Source organism: Miniopterus natalensis, chromosome 15, assembly GCF_054644295.1.
Source record: "Miniopterus natalensis isolate mMinNat1 chromosome 15, mMinNat1.hap1, whole genome shotgun sequence".
Lineage (NCBI taxonomy): Eukaryota > Metazoa > Chordata > Mammalia > Chiroptera > Miniopteridae > Miniopterus > Miniopterus natalensis.
The window spans coordinates 9,052,954-9,072,036 of record NC_142095.1 but is presented as its reverse complement, the minus strand read 5'-3'; the positions used below and the strand labels follow the sequence as shown (position 1 = coordinate 9,072,036).

At 40.4% G+C, this 19,083-nt stretch overlaps 1 protein-coding gene and 1 pseudogene across 2 annotated transcripts in view; one reads left to right on the top strand and one right to left on the bottom strand.

Moving 5' to 3' along the window:
* LRRFIP2 (LRR binding FLII interacting protein 2) overlaps positions 1 to 12,547 on the bottom strand; it is an 84,870-nt gene extending 72,323 nt beyond the window's left edge. For both annotated transcript variants that reach the window (XM_087824873.1, XM_087824874.1), the window contains exon 1: positions 12,281 to 12,547. The gene's annotated coding sequence lies outside the window, so the exon portion shown is untranslated. The remainder of the gene's footprint in view (positions 1 to 12,280) is intronic.
* On the top strand, positions 10,701 to 13,291 carry LOC148091408 (uncharacterized; annotated as a pseudogene).
* Positions 13,292 to 19,083: the final 5,792 nt, after the last annotated feature.

Genomic DNA, 19,083 nt, shown 5'->3' with positions numbered 1-19,083 from the left:
CAATTAACAATAACCAACACTGTCCATGCAACAAATATCTGAGTCCTTGCTATTGCCAGGTACTATGGCGGGTGCCAAGTTCAGTGATAAACAAAACTGACGTAAGCCAATGATTAAGAACATATCTATGGATCCACTATTTTTATAAGTATTATAGGTCTATTTTTACAAGAGAGAAGAAAAATTAATCCTTCAGGATTAAATAACAAGATGATAAAGACCATCTAACTAACCTAACACATGGTGAGTATTGGAAACTAAAGATTCTCGTGAGAAAGCATCCCAGCTTGCACGCCCTCCCTCTCTCCTGCACACGTTCCTGAGAAGTGCAGCTCATTGAGCTAAATACCCATTAACTTAAAAAATTTTTCCTAGCTTTAACAAAATTAACTGGCAAAACTTCATTATACTGTGAGTCACAAAAGAACTCTCAAGTATGTTTGTTCTAACAGAATAAACTATATTAAAACTATAAGTGACTTTAATGTACTGGAATTTATTTGATTCAGGCAAAATGAAACAAAACCATTTCATCAATCAATCCACTCCTCCAAAAAAGTATTCTCCAATGAAAATTCCAGCCATTGCCAGGCCAGTGTGGCTCAGCAGTTGAGCATCAACCTAGGATCCAGGAGATCGGGGTTCGATTCCCGGTCAGGGCACATGCCTGGGTTGTGGGCTCCATCCCCAGTCGCGGGTAGGCAGGAGGCAGCCAATCAGTGAAGACGCCCTCATCACTGATGTTTCTATCTCTCTCTCCCCCTCTCCCTTCCTCTCTCTGAAATCAATAAAGATATACTTTAAAAAAATAAAAATAAAAAAATAAAACATTCAAATCCAAGGCCCAAATAATAAAATGGCCTCAAAGTGGATCACACCCAAATCAGGCACAACATACTACAGAGCAAAGACACAGTGGCTGAAGCCAGAGCCAGGGTGCTCTTCTGAACACATTTCTCTCTCCTCTTTCCCTAGAATCCATCTTGCTTCTTTCTCAACTAATACTTCCTTAGAACTTAGACCTGCCAGGATTTTCCCAGCACACAGGTCTACATAAAGAATTATCTTGGCCCTGGCTGTGTACCTCAGTTGTTTAGAGCATCGTCCTGATACACCAGGGTTGTGGGTTTGATCCCAGGTCAGGGCACATACAAGAATCAACCAATGAATATGTGAATAAGTGGAGCAACAAATCAATCTCTCTCTCCCTCTCTCGAAGAATCAATACATTTTTTAAAACCATCTTTTCTTTAAAATGCCTCAAAACAAGGCTACCCAGTCCAGAGAGTAAGAAGACAAAAAAGGGACAGAGGACGTGGGTGAACAGGAAATGGGAAGAGTCCTGGTCTGCCTTCCTAGTCCTAGCTACAGAGGGCATCTAGGTGTTTGTGTGACTAACTGGCCAGGTCCTGGCACCTTTTTCAACTGCACAAGAGGCAGACCAACCATTACCTATTTCAAAAAACAATCTAGTGCTTTTGAAAGAATTATATTATTTGTACTCTGCAGGCAGACATCCTTAAAGGTTTTCAGCTCCTATACAATCTATCTTCTAATCACTCCAGAACATTCTGTATCAGTGACAGCGGAAAAACCTTAAAAGAAGTAAGGTTTCTGGCATAGCCAATGGGAAACTGCTTTTCAACAAAATGACATAAATAAGGCTGTAGACTCAAATATATTATTTCCAATTTCTGATCCTAAAAGGGCTTTTAGTAAGTTTCTATCTCAAAGAACACTTTTCCTCAGGAGCCATGTTACTCTCTTCAGCTTTTCCTTAGTGCTATCAACCAAACTAAGGGCTGAACCTTTACACCAACAAAAACAAAACGGCCTGCATTTTGTCAAGTCCTTTACCCAGACAATGTCAAGCTGATTTTCTCCAGATGGTTTTGTCATTACGTACTGGTCTAAGGGAAAGAAGGGCAGTACCTTCAGAACGTTGTGGATATAAACCTTCCAAAACAGACAGATACATCAATAAGGCTTTCTCTTCCCTAGTGAACTTCTCATATAACACATTTCTGAAAAACAGGCATTTTGCCACATTAAGTGGCACTTTAATCATGAGATTGTTCCCTTTTGTGAGAACAGAATGTGTATGTAATGTCAGTATGTCACATGCTAAATATAGCACACTTAGTTCTGTCTGGATACAGTTCCCTTATATCTAAGTACTTCATCACGGAGAACTCGAAACACTGGCGTGATAAGTCCCTGCATCAGAGTTGTCATTACAGATAACACTGGTCTGCACAATAAAACACTTGGTAGTTATTCATAAGCAATTCACAGTATCTGGAATGGCACCTGAACTAAAGACTTAGTGGGACTACAGTTGTTCCCACTGGACAGGATTTCAGGTAAAAGGATCGGAGTTCATCAGATTGTACAAGCAACCACTGCACTGCCCTTCCTACCGCCAAAGCCTTGGTTTCTTCATCTATAGAGCAGAAACTGTCCCAACTATTTAACATGGTTAATGTGAGGCTCAAAGGAATTAAGATAAATGCAACCACTTAATAAACTTACAAAGCACTCCATAAATGTTTAAAGTATCTTGACTTAATTACCTCTTTTACATATTTGGTTTATGAAGTTGACAAAAGGGCAATCTTTGCCTTCCTTTACAACTTCATACTTTTAACTAAACAAAAATATCCTCAAGTTATTTCCTCCAGCATGCATTATATGATATCATTAGCTATGGTAGGAATTTTTGCTAAAACATGGAAAAATCTGGAAAATATAAAAATGCCTATAGTATAATCATTATACTATACAGTCTATTTACATAATAAAATAAAATAAAATTTAAGATACTGTGTAGTATTCAGTCTGTTTTTGAAAATCTAAATGAATACACAAGTTTTGGGACTGCAGCCTTATAATGGGTGTTTTTAGTACCTTAAGTGAACACTTGACTTAGAAGGAAATAGAAGACAGAGGTCATTAAATGGTACACTTAAGATCTATGCATACCTTTCTATGTAATTTTAAAAAATATTTATTTATTCTCATACTTGATAATTAAATGACATTTTCAGATATGCATGGTCTCAATAACTCACCTCTTTTATAACCTTTGTCAATCAGCTACTTTATCAAATAAAAGAGAAAAATAAGAGAGAGGAAACATAGTATACAGAAAATAAATTCAACAGAAAAGAGAGGCAAAGGGGATTGATCCCCAGCAGTATGACAGATATTCCAGGAAGAAAGCTACGGATTAAAGCAATGTAGAGTCCTGCCCAGCTGGCTCAGTAGGTTGGAGGACCATCCCGTATACCAAAAAGGCTGCGGGTTTGATGACAGGTCAGATCTGCATTTCACTAATGATTAGTGAAATGCATATACTTTTCATATACTTATTGGCCATTTTTATATCTTCTTTGGAGAAATATCTGTTCAAGTCCTTCGCCCATCTTTGAATTGGGTTACTTGTTTTGTTGTTGAGTTTTAGGGGTTCTCTCTATATTCTGGATATCAATCCCACGTCAGATACATGATTTGCAAATATTTTCTTCCATTCTGTGGGTTGCTTTCTTACTGTTGATAGTGTCCTTCAATGCACAAAGGTTGTGGGTTCAATACCCAGTTGAAGGAGGCAAACCAATCGATGTTTCTCTTTCACAGAGATGTTTTTCTCTGTCTCTAAAAAGCAATGGAAAAAGTATCCTCAAGTGAGAATCAAAAAAAAAGAAAAGAAAAAAGACGTAAAGAATATAATAGAGAGCCCAGAAATAAACCCTCGCATATATGGTCAAATGATTTTACAAGGGTGTCAAAACCAGTCAATGGGGAATAGACAGTCTTTTTCAGCAAATGGTGCTGGGAAAACTGGACATCTACATGCAGAAAAATGAAACTAGGTCCTTACCTTACACCATATATAAAAACTGATTCATAGTGAATCAAAGAAATAAATGTAAGCTAAAACTATAAAACTCTTAGGAAAAAACACACACACAAAAAGCTTTATAACACTGGATTTAGCAATGATTTCTTGGATATGACACCAAAAGCACAGGCAACAAAGGAAAAGATAGATAAGTTGAATTTCATCAAAATTTAAAACCTTTGTGCATTGAAGGACACTATCAACAGTAAGAAAGCAACCCACAGAATGGGAGAAAATATTTGCAAATCATGTATCTGACATGGGATTGATATCCAGAATATAGAGAGAACCCCTAAAACTCAACAACAAAACAAGTAACCCAATTCAAAGATGGGCAAAGGACTTGATGGGCAAAGATATAAAAATGGCCAATAAGTATATGAAAAGTATATGCATTTCACTAATCATTAGTGAAATGCAGATCAAAGCCACAGCGAGAGACTGCTCCACATTGATTAGAATGGCAAAAAAGAAGGAGAAAAAGGAAGAAAGAAAAAGAAAGAGAGAGAAATGTGTGTAAAAATAAAGAGAAATTGGAATCCTTGTACATTGCTGGTAGGACTGTGAAATGATGTAGCTATTGTGGAAAATGGTATGGCAATTCCTCAAAAAATTACACAGAGAACTGCTATATGATCCAACAATCCCACTTATGGGTAGGTACCTGAAATGAAATGAAATGAAATGAAATGAAATGAAATGAAATGAAATGAAATGAAATGAAATGAAATGAAATGAAATGAAATAAATGAAATGAAAGCAGGAACTTAAATATTTAGACACTTGTGTTCACAGCAGCATTATTCACAATAGCCAAAGGGTGAGAGTAAATCAAGTGTCCATCAACATACATGGAAAAGCAAAATGTGGTACATACATGCAATGGAAAATTAATTCAACCTTAAAAGGGGGTGAAATTCTCATACATGTTACAACATGGATGAACCTTGAGGACACTGTACTAAATGAAATAAGCCAGACACAAAAGAAAAATATATGATTCCACTTATAAGGTACCTGGTGTAGTCAAATTCATAGAGACAGAAAGCAAAGTAGTGGTTACTAAGGGCTGTGGGGAATGAGGAGTTACTGTTTAATGGATAAAATTTGGGACGATGAAAAAGTTCCAGAAATAAATGGTGGTGATGGTTGCACAACAGTATGAAAGTACCTAAGGCCACTAAATTGTACACTTAAAAATGGTTTAAATGGTAAATTCTGTCATGTATATTTTACCACAATTTAGAAAATTGTAGCAAAGGGTGAGTATGGCAAGACAGGTGAACAGTGACAGTCTCATTTCCTTGACTGTCCACTTAGATATAATAATATCCATGACAGAGGAAGAAACATCTACTCCAAAACTGTTTTCCCCCCCTTTCTTTCTTTATTTCTTATAATCCTTGGGTCGCTTAACTGAAATACTTTTTTTAAAAAATAGCAACAACATGTATGCTTACTAACTGTACTGTTTGTTGTTATTAATGATTTAAACCATTTAACTGGAAAATATTTAAACATCCTAATCCTCTGCATACAGTATACTGTACTCCTTTCACTTAGAAAACAGAGAGCCAAAAGATTGTTCCTAGCTGTTAAAATGTTTCCACTTAAGAAAGTGGGGGATGTTGAAAGAATAACAAAGAGATCAGAACAAGCAACTTAAAAATAAATTTGTTTCCTAAAGCAGTAGATATATATTATATCAAAAGTAGTTAAACCCTGGCCTGTGTTGCTCAGTTGGTTGGAACATTGTCTCATACACTGGAAGGTCAAGGGTTCAATTCCTGGTCAGGGCACATACCCAGCTTGCCAGTTTGATGGCAACCAATCCATGTTTCTTTCTCTTTCTCTCTCTCTCTGTCCCTCTAAAAATCAATGTACATGTCCTCAGGTGGGGATTTAAAAAACACACAACTAGTTAAAGTGTTAGTGTTCATAATGAAGGAAAACTAAGATATACAAAGCTCAAAGTGAAAACAATGGAAAAAATAAACTATGATTCTTTTAAAAGGTTTTAATATCCCACTTCTGAGAAAATAAAAACACGCTTCTATGCGAATGTACTCCAAGGCTTTCCCAACCTCATTTTTAACTATCTCACCTCTGTTCTACTCTAACCTTCTTTTCTTTCTTTTTTTCTTCTTCTTTTTTTGGAGGAGGAGGAGTGAAAGGCTAAAACAGGAGAGATAACAGGAATAAACCAGATAATAGAAACAGAGAAGGAAAAAAACAAAAAACACGCCAGTTTCTTTTTCTCTCCTCACATTGAATACTAAATGCATCTTCATCATCAAATACTAACAACCACATTCTTAAGGGCAAGAATAAATTTCCTGGAGTCACAACCTAATCTAAAGCAAAAGGAAGGATGCAGGCTTTGCATCTGTAAATTGTCTGTATGCCAAATTCTTCAAACAACCTTGACTGCAATACAGGCTACAGTTAAATACGGTGACATGAACCTGGGTCCAAAGGGTGGGGTACTAAGCTCTTTTACAGCTTTCTAGTCCAACAAGTGAGATCAGTTAAAAAACTTTAAACTCAAGTGCTTCACTCACTAAGTATAGAAAACACCAAGGTTTTTATGAGAAAGCTTGGCTATCATCTGATGATAACCAAGAGTTTAGAGATAACTTCATGATATTGCACGATACTATAACAGTTCTATAGGAAGAAGAGAAGGAGAATTTGGGAAGAAGTTAATTTCTCTGTATGAACTCAAAATAATCCTGCAAAACAGCTCATTCATTCCCAGTGTCCTTTTGATCCCAATGACAAGTATGAAGTTCTCTGAATTAGCCTATTTCAACTAGGTACAGGGCCTCCCTATGTCAGCAATAGCAGTGTTTTCTCCCTGTTGTAAAACATGTGCCTGATTCTTAGCAAACACTCTCAGAACCAGAACATAATATCAACACTGGTACAATCCTATGCTCCTGCTTGTGCACATTTTTCTAAAATATTTTCCTCATTTGTTTTCCTTAATCATGCTCTTTCCTTTAAACAGGAAGACAAAAAACCGGATCCTAGGATATGCATGCTGAGCAGATTTTCACCCGAAAATGTAGCCTTAATCTTCTGAAGGCAAATGTCCTTTCAGGCTCCCTCTTCTGTGGATGCCACTTTTCCTAAACCGCAAGCCTTCCTGATTCACAGCAGGTCCAGGACAGATTACAGTTATGTGGTAGGTTCTGTCAGGCAAGCTCTGACAAGGCCTCAAAATAGACCCTGGGCACCAGCCCGGGAAACTGCCACTCACAAGTTCCAACTTCATCATAAAAGGTTAGCCCCTTAGCACTTTTTTCTCTCTCTGTAGTCTCTATCATGTTAAAAGGGCAAAGATTCCTGAACGTCCTCCTGGTAATGAGTGAGCTACATAAAACAGAAATTAAACATTTTAAACCTTCTTTATCCTGCTCAAGACACTGCAGAATAGAGACTGAATCTGTACCTACCTCCTGCCTTGGGAAATTAGCCCATCAATAGCACTCTGGTTTGCAAAAGAATTTTTGGATCTCAAACTCCACAGAGGTTATGAATTGACTAGAGTGAAGAAGATAAAAAAAGAGAAGTGGATTCTTTATTTCCCTCATGACTAATAACACAGCAGACTTCAGCAGGGCAAGAAGTTAAACTATATATAATGTTTTTAATTGATATTAGTCATAAAGTCCTAAAACAATGAGCCTACTACAAAAGGTACTCATTTAACTATTACCAATTATAAATGAAGTGATTTGTCTGTAGCAGCACCAGTCTTTAAGCTACAGTATATTCACCCTCATCAGGACAAATAAAATTAACCACCCACCACTCTAAAATATTTTAGAGTGCTGCCTTATAAAACACAGTTGCAGCATTCTTAGACGGAAAGGAGGGTAAACAACACAAGTAATTAAGAGCTCCCTTCTCCCTCTGCAAGGCTAGGAAGGAAGTTACCTTTTATTATGAAACAAAGCCCAGTATAGGATTGAAATAAACTTTTAGATTTCACAACTCAAGTCCCAATACCGCAATCACACTTTCAGGAATAAGTTCCATACACATACTTAGGGACTAGGACAAAGACTTATAAATGAATTGTTCATTATAGCAGCGTTTGTATAAAACTAAAAACAATCTAAATGTCTAGTAATAGGGAATGGCAAAATAAATGATGGAAAATGAATAAATTATGGTTCATCTACATTAGGCAGGACATTCAGTCTTTTTTAAAAATCAGATGGGAAACGGGGATAGGGGGAGGGAGAAAGGGTATGGGGGGATAAACGGTGATGGAAGGAGACCTGACGGGGGTGGTGAGCACATACTACAATACACGATGATGTATCAGAGAATTGTACACCTGAAACCTATATAATTTTATTAACCAACCTCACCTCAATAAAGTCAATAAAAAAGTTTTTTTGTTGTTTTTGCTTTTTAATCCTCACCTGAGGATATTTTTTCTATTGCTTTTTAGAGAGGGTGAAAGGGGGAGAAAGAGAGAAAGAGAGACATCGATGTGAGAGACACATCGGTTAGTTGCCTCTAGCACACGCCCCGACCCGGGCTGGGGATCAAGTCTGCAACTGAGGTATATGTCCTTGGCCAGAATCAAATCCAGGACCCAGCTGGTCTAACCACTGAGCAAAACTGGCTAGGGCAATAAAAAAGTTTTTTAAAAAATCAGAAGGACATATGTGCTCACATAGAAAGAGCTCTGCCCAGCTGGTGTGGCTCAGCAGTTGAGCACTGACCTAGGATCCAGGAGATGGCGTTTTGATTCCTGGTCAGGGCACATGCCAGGATTTCGGGCTCGATGCCCAGTAGAGGGCGTGCAGGAGGCAGCCGATCAATGACTCTCTCACCACTGATGTTTCTCTCTCTCTCCCTCTCCCTTCCTCTCTCTGAAATCAATAAAGACATATTTTTTTTAAAAAGCTCTCAGACATATTAAGGGTAAAAAAGAAAGGTATAGGACATTTCTCTTAAACCTATGTGAGTACATATGTATAGAAAACTTGGACACGGACACGCGGGAAACCACCTGGATTACGGGGAGGGGGAGTGAGAGAAGGCTAGAAGGTTACTGAAGAAAGGAGATTTACTTTTCACCATATAACATTTTCTTTTTAAATGGTTTATCAATTTTAAAACGTCCTGCAAAAATCTACTGAACCCATGAAGTGAACTTTCTCCTTCCACGTATGCCATTTTTCCCCTCTTCCTTTTCCCATTTCTACTCTTACCTACTACTTACCACAATAAAAGCGTACAAATGTGCAACAGGTCTAAGTTTCTCCAAGAAATAAAACAAAATTCTCTCTGTCCCCCCACGAAAATAAAGAAATAATAGAACAAATGACAAAGTATGACATACAGTAAACCCAGCTTTCAGCCCATTGTTTGATTCCTTTTAGGTCTGGCCCACTTTTTATTATAGGCCAAAAAGTTTTAAAAGTGCAATGGGCAACACATACAAAAAATCACTTCACCCTGGCCAGGTAGCTCGGTTAGAGCATGCCCCAAATCGCCACGGCTGCAGGTCTGAGCCCCGGGCAGGGCACATACAAGCAGCAGCCCTGTGGATGCATAAACGGTGGGCGACAAATCAAGGTTTCCTTCTCTCTCCCTTCTTTCTCTCTAAAATCAATAAATTAAAAAAAAAATTTTCAATCATTTCCACAGGTGTCCTGTCTATGATCTTAAAGGGGAGAATGGAGGGAAAGGGCAGTTATTTTACTCACAGGGTAAACTTGCTCAGTTCCTTTCTTCTGAAGTTTAAAAGTTCTGAATGATGGTCATAAAGGCTATTCATTATCTGCAAACTGGACAAGGTAGTACGTTTTCCTGGTTAAAGGACCTCCCTCCATTCAGATTCTCCAGAGAGAAAGCAACTACCTAAAAGAAAAAAGCTATGAAAGGGCCTCTGTTTTGTATGTGCAATGATCTTACGGTGAGGACAGAAGAATTTTATTTCCTCTTAAGTGACCCTCATCAACATTCCCAGCACACTGCAGGGAGATTTTTTTTTTCCATCCATCATTAATTCTGTTCCTTTTTACACTAAGAACAGGGTAAACAAGTCACAAAGAGCTCTGCAAGAGACTGCTGCCTCCCTCTCATTTCCAATAAAGATCTGTTTTTGGTTTTGTCTTGAGAGAGAAAGAATCTACTCTGTCAAATATATTCTATCACTTTTGTTTTCTTTCACTAAGAGATGCTTAAATCCTGACTAAGAAGGCTTCTCTTGCCCGTCTACCTATCCAGGCTGTCAGTGACGCTGACGGTGGTTTCTACAGGGATTTTCCAAAAGGGAATCTATTCACAGGGAACTGAAACTCTTATGTCACTATGGGCTGGACAAAAATCAAAAGCAGCATTAGGGAACACTCTGAATATAAGAATCAACAATCTAGGAAACAAGATGTCAAAATTTAGTCAAGGAATTAAAGGAATTTGGTAAGCAAGACCAACGGGGTAAACTTACCATTACTTTATCACTGGTAACTAAAGTTCTTTATAAACAAAAATCAAGGTAAAATAAGCTGGATTCCAGAAAGAAGAAACAGAAAACAGGCTCAGACTATCAAGAACTCTGAGGTTCAAAGTTATTTTGCTTAACAACATTTTAAAAGCCAAAATGATCAAGTTACATTTCAGCATAAAAAGTTATTCCTAGTTTAAAATGAATTCATTCCAACAATAAATAAATCACAACTTCAGTGTACACTTTCTTCTATACCAGAACTTAAATAAGAACTCACCATCTACAGTGAGTCTCATGCCACATTCTTAAGGACAGATTTGCAAAATGGGTGAGACCTTTCACTCAAAAGACTATTTTGTATACTGCAGATTCTTTCAGCGAACTTTCCCCTACCCTGACGATGGTAGTAGCTCTCCTTTCACTGGTGTTTATTTCTAGAGCCCTTCGTTTATCTCCCCACATTGGACAAAACATGGGTAAAAATCACAACCACCCACTTAGGAACTAACAAACAATTCTACACCCAAATATTCTGCAAAAGTTCAATTTTTATTTCCTTACCATACTTCATGACACTAAATATCCAGCAGCAAACCTAACAATGTATAATACAACACTTTCCATAAAATGACAGGAGGTATCTAATAAAACAGGCAGTAACCAACTTCTAGCTTTCCTCTACTTCAACTGTAAGATCCAAATCAATGATTCACCAAGTAGTGACCTAACTTCCTATGTGAATCACACTTTCCAAAATCCTTATTCTACATCAGCAGAATACTAGCTCAACATCTCTGTATTTGCTAAACAGAACATGATGTTGGTAAAACAGGGTTAATTCTGCAAGACTTTCAAACCCCAGCGAATCCCAAGTCCCTGCCAACTAACTCTTATCTGCAACACTCTGCCTTCTCCAAAAACAGATTTATCCCCAAAATAAAACGTTATCTGGGGGGGGGGGGTAGTTATTTTAAACATTAAGAACGCACCCATCCATCCCCTGCTCTCCGTCTCTGATGCCATCACTGCATCCTCAATCTCTCCCTACTGTGATTGAAAAATAAGTGGCCACTTTGTTGCCCTCACATACATTTTAGTCAATTAACCTACTACAACTTTTCTATTTACGGCAGAAACGCTGAGTCATTAAATGGAAACTCAAGGGAAATGTGCTACAAACTAGTTCAAGTTTAGGATAAAATATTTCTCTTGCCACATCTCAGCAGCCTGATATTTGTATCTCCCACGGTGGAAAAAAAGTAGAGCAAACACTTGAGCACACACACACACCCCATGAGGAAAAAAAAGGAGGTGGGTTTCCTGGTCCCCCCGCTTCCCCCTGGATCCCCACAGGCCAGAGAAGCAGGCCCGACTGGACTATACAACTTAACCATCTGGGTGTGAACAACACCCCTTATTAGTCAAAGCGTGAAGACCGACACTCCTAGCAAGCGCCTGCTATGCCCGCACTTCAGTTCTGGTCAAGGAGGAAGAAGAAAAAAAAAATTCCGTAAAAATGCTACGCCCTCCACCGGCCTGACACCGGTCCCGGGCGGGCAGCCTGGGGACGGAACCGAGGGGGTGCCGCGTCGGGGAAGGCGGAGAAGGCGCCACGAGCGCCCGAGGCGGAGGGACAGCAGCCCGATTTCATTTCTCCCGCAATGCGAGCAACACCTTCCCCTCGCGAGGACCGAGGGTGCGCGTTCGAAACCGGCCGCGAAGCCGGAGCCCGCGGGAGGCAGGGGGCGACCCCGACCCCGGAGCACGGAGCCCGGACGCGGCCAGCTCCCGGGAAGCCCGGCCTCCAGCAGGGGTCAGCGGCGGCGCGGACTCGGGGCTGCACAGGCTGGGAAGGGGGCCCCGGTCCCTGCTCTGCCCGGGACAGCGGGAAGAGCAGCCCTTACCTGCCTCTGGGCGCGGGCAGTGGCTGCGGCGCCGCCCGCGAAGGGCCGGAGCGCGGCCCGCCCGCCGGGAGCCCGCCGGCCGAAGAGCGGGGAGCAAAGGGCGAGGGGCGCGGAGGGCGAACTCCGTCCCAGGTCCCCGGCCAGGGGGGCCGGGCTGGACGCGGCAGCTCCAGGTGCCGGCGGCCGGTCAGCCAGTCACGCCGGTGTCCCCTCAGCGCCGCGGCTCAGGCAGCGAGAACCAGCCCCCGGGAGGAGCCGCAGCCCGAGCGGCTGGCGGAGGAGGCGGAGGGGCGGGGCCACAGGGTCGGCGACCCGCTCACCCGGAAGTAGTTGTGGCGGCGGCGGCGCGCGCCGCGCATTGGGCTGATCCCGGCGGGGCGAGTGCGCCCGGCTGCCGGGCGGCCCGCTGCGCGCCTCACGGGCGGGTCGAGCTCCGGCCTCCCGGCTCCTCCGGCGCGAGCTGCTGGGGCTGCGCGGGAGGGAGAGAGGGAGGTAGGGTGTCGGGTCGCGACCGCCGGTGGGGTGGAGGCCCCGGGAGGCCTAGAGGTGGCTCCTCCGGGTCCACGGTGCCCTCCCGGCCCCTCTGCCCCAGGACGGCGGCCCAGAGAGTGAATTGATGCGCGTGTCCGTTCAAGGCCGCCCCTGCCCTGGTCGCCCCTAAACTGCCCGGCCTGGTGGGCTTGGGTAAGTGGGCCCGGGTGGCAGCTCCGACTGTCGGAAACGCGGGTGAGTGGGTGTGGTTGAAATGCTAAAAGCCTTATTCTCAAAATGAAAACGAGTGATTTTAAATATTATTTCCCGAGAAGAATGCTGGGGGCTGGGCGGGGATAGATCGTCCGTTAGATATCTGGCGGACACGGGCCTGTCATTCATTCCAGAAGTCTCTCTCGAGACCCCCGAGGGCCCAGGCCCCGGAGAGGCACCAGCGTCCTGCTCTTCGTGTGGTCGGGCGATTTCAGCCCGCAAGCAAGGTCACGACGGATTGTGTAAGGCCCCGCAGGAAATAACACAACAGTGGTGAGAGATCGTATACCCCCTGGCACGGTGGGCTGGGTAGACGAGGCCTGCAGAGGAGGGAAGTGGGCAGCGGGCAGCCTCCTGAGAAGAAGGAACGGAATAGGCTGAGATGCAACGTGACAGGCAGGGTGGGCTCCAGAACCCCCGGTGAGCCGCAGCTTCCATGTTAAGAACCTGTCTCCAAAGCCTTCCAAGGGCTGTTTCTGTGCTTCTGCAATTTCAGGGGGCTCGTGGCCCTTTTAAAGTGCATGGGGGCTGGGGCTAGGGCATGGATAGGTTCAAGGCATGAATTAGGGAACTTTGGTCTCCAGGCAGTGAGACATCAGCGGCTACTTCATTACACCGTCAGCCTTGAAAGACAGTTTCTTTAACTTTTCACCGTTTCTCTTTCCATGACACTATTTTCCTCAGACCCCTGGGTAGGAGAATAACTTTTACCTGGGATCCAGAGGAGCTTAATCTTCCCAAAAGAGCATAACTATTTTATGATCTGAATGAAGGGTTAATGACGTATTTTGCTAAGTCAGCAAAATTAAACAAAATTAAAAGCCAACTTGCAAGAGAGTATCTATTCGGGTAATAATGCATTACCTGGATAATACCAATAAACTTCATGATGTTTATTAAATATTGGTTTTATATAACTGCATAATTAATGGAAAGATTGTTTGGATAGTATTAGGATGAGATTCTCTTGCCCTTTTTATTTTACTCTTTAACCACTTGCTTTGGCTCAGACCAAACTAAGAGAGAAATATTTTGTTGTGTCTTCTGGGAAAACTAGGAGAGAGCTCACACTTATTGAATACCTGTGATTTGCACACACTGTGATAGCACTTAAATATATTATCCCTTTGCCTACTAGGACAAACCTTCAGGTATGGGGAATACTGTACCCATTTTGGTAACAAAGACGTTGAAGTTCAGAGAGATTGTGACTTGCCTAAGCTAACAAAACTAGTAGCTGGAGGAGCTAAAATTTGAACTCAGATCTTTCTGGCCCTAATTCCCTTTACACCATGTTGCCGTACTTTAATATTTATTTAAGAGGTCCATATAAGTAAAGTCCAGCCAAGCAGATTTCTGTGTTGCTTTTAGAATTTTATTATGAAAACACACTTTTACGTAGAGTATAAATGAGGCAATTTTGGAACTTCTCTGTTTACATAAAAACTACTCCACTTGTTTTAAGAGTTTACACTGTCCTGTGTCTTTTGAACACTCCCAAGAATGTTATTAAGTGTGATGCTAATATTTTGTCATTGCAGAGGGGTTCTGACTAAATGCATCACTCTGAATTATTTCACAAGCAGTCTTTCCCTGCACATTTACTGATATTTCTGCCAAAAATATGTGTTCCCATATCTTGGTGGAATATTCTGACATGTGAATGCCCCCAAGTCTGTGTGGGCTGGCTGCTTTAGGGAAAAATTAATAGATGAAGGAAAATTCTGCAAGTGTTTATACAGTTTTGAGGAATGAGGTAGTAGGATTTGTACGTTTTTGTTCCTTTTATATCAGATCTTTCACATTTTTCTTTGATGATGTCAGGAAACAAAAATTTTCCTTTCTCAAGAGCAAGCACTCTTTTTCATGGTTTTCACAAAACTGGGTTGTCTTTTGTGAACATAATACTATGTTTCACTCTATACACATCTCTGGAAAACATTGTAAGTTCAAACATTAAAAATAATTGCCACTTTTTAGAGCCTGATGTTTTTATTTGTAAATTGTGTGCATGTGTGTTGGAAGCATTTTTTAAAATTTTGGTTAACTTCTTACAAACCTATGGAAACCTAGCAACTATGTATATCTGTTTTAAATGTAACCAATATTCTCTCTCTAAAAATTTCTTCTTATCTAGATTTACTATTTAATCTTGCTGTCTTTTTTTTTCTTTCTTTCTTTCACTTTTGATTTGGAAATAATTGTAGACTCACAAGAAACTGGAAAAATAGTAGAGAGGTCCTGTGTACCCTTTGTCAAGTTTCCTTGACAAAGGTAGGTAGCCTCTTACATACCTATAATAATACATTATTAAAAGTAGGAAATGACATCTGGCTATCTTCTTTAGATTTTTAGTTTATTTTTGTTTCATATCAAAAAATTACCATTTGCCATAATTCATTTCTATTGTATTTTATTTCGCTCTTCTCCCTTTCCTAGACAGTGACAAAGTCAGTAAGCTTGCCATGGAGCTCGTCTGTAATTGTAAGTTTACTAAAAAATTCTGTGGGTCAACACGCTTAAAAATTATTCATTTTTGTCTTTTTTTTTCTGACACTATTCCATGTCATCCTGCCCAAATAAACCTATACATTAAGACAACCTGTGTATGTGTGTATTTTATGCAGCCTCTGACTAATGAAATGTTTCCAAAGAGTTTGCTATTAAAGTAGAAGAAGAGTGCAAAGCCCCTCAGGTGACTGAAAGAAAAAAAAAAGTTTCTAAACATCTAACTATCCAAATGAGAGAGCCATGGTCTGTTGTTTTGGAAGCCAGATCTCATTTTTGGTTCGTTCTGGCTCTACATGGCATCTCCTAACCAGAGTAGCTCACCCTTTACTCCATCAGGGAGTAAGCAAAGCAAAGAGAGATGTGGAACTTAACTTTCTTCAGTCTTTTTTTTTTTTTTTTTTTTTTTTAAACTTTCTTCAGTCTTAGTGATGGGGAAAGGTTAATGAGAGGTGAGAGCTGGACCTTTTGCATAGGTATCAATTGTGTATGAATGCCTAGGCACAGCTAATCAGGTGATGGCTCTTCTGCATTATATAGTCATTGCAAGTGAGAAATGAAACATCCTTCATATTATGGCTCCTTTAGCAAACTTTTTAAACTACTGTGTACCAGGCACCCATTTGAGTGTCTTTCTCACATCGTTGTTTCTCTCTTTCTCTCTTCACCCCTTCCACTCTTAAAAAAAAGGCCCTAAAGAATGCACTTGGCCCTGTTTGAGCAACAAGGAGATCAGTGTGACTGAGGAGTAATGGACAAGAGGGAAGAATGGTAGTAGGAACCATATCTTGCTGGGTCTTGTAGACTATGGTAAGAAATTGGCTTTTCCTCTTTCAATGAGGTGAGTTAGCGGAGATTTTTGAGCAGAGGAGCTACATAATGTCACCCTTTAAAGAACTTTTCTGTTCATGGTAGAATCTAGGTGGTGAGTATACAGATAGATCACAAATTCTTTCAACTTTGCTGTATGTTTAAATGTTTTCCTAATAAGATGAAGAGACTATTTTAGCTGCTTATTGTGACTAGACCTGGGGTGGGGGAGGGAAAAGGGGCAAAGGTGAAAGCAGGAAGACCAGTTTTGGGCTATTGCAATAATTCAGATGACAGTGGAGGTCATCAGTGGTTATATTCTGAATAAATTTTGAAGATAGAGCCAGTAAGATTTGTTTACGGAATGGATTAGAAATGTGAGAAAAATTAAAGAACATGTAAGGTTTTAGACCTGAGCAACTGAAAAGATGGGGTTCCCATCTACTAAAAGGCAGTCTAGGTCAAGCAGGTTTGGAGGAAAAGACTGTTTGGACAAGGTGAGGTTGAGATGCCTGTTGCGCATCTAAGTGGAGATATCAAAAAGGCAATTGAGTATAAAAGTCAGTAATTCAGAGGAAATATCCAGGTAGGAAACACAAATGTATGAATTCCTATAGAGAACAGGAATATAAGTACCTATATACCTTGAGAGTCAAATAGAAATACTCAGAGTTTAGCTTAAAGCCTCTTACTGTGCCTTTGTTCTAGGCTGGCTTTGTTCGTAGATAGTTATCAGTTGCTTTATATTGCCTTTCAGAATATTTATATGCATTGCTGTCTGCAACTCACTTGTCTTCTAAAGAGTTAAGATTTTTAATGTTGAGTCTTCCCAAGCAGATTATACATTTCTTCAGGAAAGATCTTAGAGTGCCATATCCCTGGAAGACATTTTATAATGCTAGAGGTGTTCTTTTTTTTTTTTTTCCCATTTCTTTTGTGTTATAAAGCTTTAATTTTCTTACAAATTTTTAATTTAGACACTTCTAGCTGTTCTGTGAAAATAAGGGTAGAGTTAGACTGTTCTATCTTTTGTCATTCATGCCCATTTCAGGTCAGACAAAGAGACCTTATTGAAAAAAAAAGGGTCCAGCTCTCTCCCTCCATGTTGGCATTATACTCAAACTTCATGCCCAGCAACGTTTCAGTCCAGCAAGAAACAGGTCCTTCCCAGTGGTTCCTGAATTCGCTAGTTGAATCAACATGATGACCTGCCCATCCCTGAAGACATTAACTGTAGCTGGAAAAATCCTTTGCTGTGATTGGCCCGATATGAGTCATATACTTCACCTCTGGTTCACCCACAGAAGAACGTAGATTATAGGAGAGGGTGGGTGCCCAGAAGTACTGTCACCAAAATGAGGAAATGGATACTGAAGGTCAAAAAACAATGAATACTCACCAAGTAACTCAGACACCTAGGCTTTGTTCCTCCCTTAAGCTTTTAAAAGAAGTTAATAATGCCATGGCACTCACTCTGAATCTCTTCCAAATCCTTACACAATACTGCACTTCCCCCTGAATCATTAGGGGGAAACATTCACTTGTCATTGATGAGTGAACGTCCCAAAAAGAAGTGCATGAGTATAGAACTTAACCAGCTGGAAGGATCAGTATTTCAGCACAGGTATTACAGGTAGTTTCTTGTCCTATAGTTCTTTCCTATTGTCAGTCTGCCTGAAACATTTATTTACACTCAACACCCTGGGGCCAGGGTGGCTGCTAGCTAAGATGCCTGGGAAACCACTACAGAAGCAAGTGACAATCAGCTCGAGTTTATCTACTAAGAAAGACATTTACACGGTATAGAATCTTAAAAGCCAAATGTATCTAAAGGTATATCTGTTTTCTCTTAAGCTTCATTTCAGCTTTGCCATTTTCATTCCTTTCTACACTAACAGGTTACTTTCCCCCATAAGATGTCTGACCTAAATTATATGGCATTTTTAACATTTTAGTTCAAATTTTGCTGCAGAAAATGGATAACTTTGGTATAAAGAGAATGTTGGCTCTATTTATTATTCTGGAATTTGGGGTGGCTCCTCTAGTTTGCTGCTTCCCTGGACACCAAACATAACATTCTCTGTTGTAGGACCTGCTTCAAGTTGGTCATGAGACTGGCAGAAAATCAAACCAAACTAAATGAACAGTTGTTGAAGTGAATCTCACATCCTGGAGCTGTGCATGCCATGGAATAGCCAGCTTTTATTAACAAGCAGCACAGTTCTGATCAGAATCACTGCCCCATGGTTCTGCTCATCAAAATTTTTTATTTGGAAGTTGGATTTGGGTCTGGTTACCTTAAATATACTGGGTCCTGGCCAGGTAGCTCAGTTGGTTAGAGTGTTGTCCCGATATACCAAGGTTGCAGGTTCGATTCCCTGGTCAGGGCACATACAAGAATCAACCAATGAATTCACAAATAAGCAGCACAATAAATCAATATATCTCTCCCTCTCTCTCTCTCTAAAAATCAATATATATATTTTAAATGTTATTAAAAAATAAATAAATATGATGGAATATAGCCATTAAAACTTCTATTGTAGGAGAAGGTAGCATAGGATAACGTTAACCATGTATTTAAATGTAAAAGGTAGGTTATTAAACAGTATGTTCTAGATGATTCCAATCTTGTTTAATATTATACAGACATAGACAAATACTGGAGAAGACACCCAAATGTTAACCTTAAGAAGTGGAATTATCAGTGATTTGAATTGATTGTTTACTTTTCAAAATGT